Source organism: Nuphar pumila, chromosome 14 (assembly GCF_984573655.1).
Source record: "Nuphar pumila chromosome 14, dmNupPumi1.hap1.1, whole genome shotgun sequence".
NCBI lineage: Eukaryota > Viridiplantae > Streptophyta > Magnoliopsida > Nymphaeales > Nymphaeaceae > Nuphar > Nuphar pumila.
The window spans coordinates 18,110,354-18,111,899 of NC_143262.1; the positions used below are offsets into that span (position 1 = coordinate 18,110,354).

The 1,546-nt window shown below is 50.6% G+C and overlaps 1 pseudogene; it reads right to left on the reverse strand.

The window, feature by feature from the left end:
• Positions 1–262: 262 nt before the first annotated feature.
• On the reverse strand, positions 263–554 carry LOC149816538 (NADH dehydrogenase [ubiquinone] 1 beta subcomplex subunit 7 pseudogene; annotated as a pseudogene).
• Between the last annotated feature and the right edge of the window lie 992 nt (positions 555–1,546).

Here is a 1,546-nt window from a genome sequence, read left to right on the forward strand (position 1 = left end):
CTAGCTTGCCCCTCTTCTCGTAGGTATACCCTGTTGCCCACCTGCTGCTCGTCGGTGCCATCTCTTTGGCATTCAATCGGCCCACCTTTTGCTTGTTGTTGCACAATACGCAACCACCTGAACCTCCCCTCTTTCCAGCTCTAATCCCTTCTTCCCTTGTCCTTGCCCTTCTTCTCTCCGGCTTTGCCCTAACTGCCTCTCTCTCTCAGCCCCTATTGCTTTACCTTTCTCTTGGCAAGTTGGAAGGACAACGGGACCCTGATCATCTTGCATTGGGGGTTTTGGGGATCAACAAAATAGGTTGCTTCTGCTGCTCCTTGAGCTTTTTCTCCTCATCGTCTATATGACCCTCTCCATCATCAACTCGTGCTCGCACTTCTCGTAGCGGTGCCTCTCGCTCTTGCACTTCCAAGGGAGGTAGATCTCTCTGACCCTACACTTGTTGAGGGGGATGAGGAGGTGGGCTCACTAGTCTCTGTAGGGGATAGGGACCCAGACCTCCCTATATCTTCTTGAGTCGTGATCATCTTCTTCGACGATTCCTCCACCTCCATTCTGTAACTCACCTCTCTCTCTCTCTCTTTATGCACCCCCGATGGCCCATTTCTAGAGCCTCACTCTAGATCGCTCGTTGAGCTCAAACTAACGAGCCCTTTATTTTATCTAGGTTGCTATCAATGACTGGGGGGCTGCCTTTGCTCTCCGTCGGTGGAGTATCGGTGTTGTACTCCCTTTCAGGCTCAAATATAGATTTTTCTCTTTGCTTTCGGCGTCACTGCACTCTTGCCTTGCCATGGGCTCGCTTCTCATCTCGGACGTTCAACGTTTCCTGCGTGAGGTAAGGCTAGAGCCTTTCACCGCATGCTCTGCTCAGGCAATGCTGGTTCCACCATTCTTCTTTCATATGCCATCGGTTCAGGCGACAGATAAGTGGTGGCAGTAGGTTCCCTTTTCCTGGCAGCGTTCCTTCCACGACCTTCGCTGTAGATCTCAGTTAAGTCTTGTCAGGCCGGAGGATTGGTGGTATGATGCTTGTTTCTCCCTGAATTTTCATAAGCACCTTCACTGCCACAAGTGCGATTCTTCTTTTTTATCTTGACGTCATCCGGTCTGGATGCGCAGGCGTTCTACCTTCTCTCCTCCACTCTTGGTGGGGCCGTCTCTTTCTTCCCAAGCCCCTATTAGGTTGGGGCATTTTCATGCTCACCAGAGTAATCCTCGGCCAATCAAACATCTATCTTTCTCATCGTTGATACAAATCAGTGATCTTCAAGAGTCGATAGATTCCTTCCTCACGGTCAAGATTGGGTCTATCTGGGTCCCGATCCGGCCGCCGCCCATTGCTAAGGTTTCTCAGTCCTCGTCTTCAGCTTCCCCTGCCTCTTCTCCGGTGAAGGATATCCTCGTTTTAGCCCAGCTTCTCGATGCACGTGTCTCCCAGCCATCAACTGTTTCATGGGGGTCTGGTTTTTCTAGCACTTTTTCTCGAGTCTCTGTGACAGCTCTTCCAGGTATGCTTGAATGCAGTGGATAATCAAACCTTCAT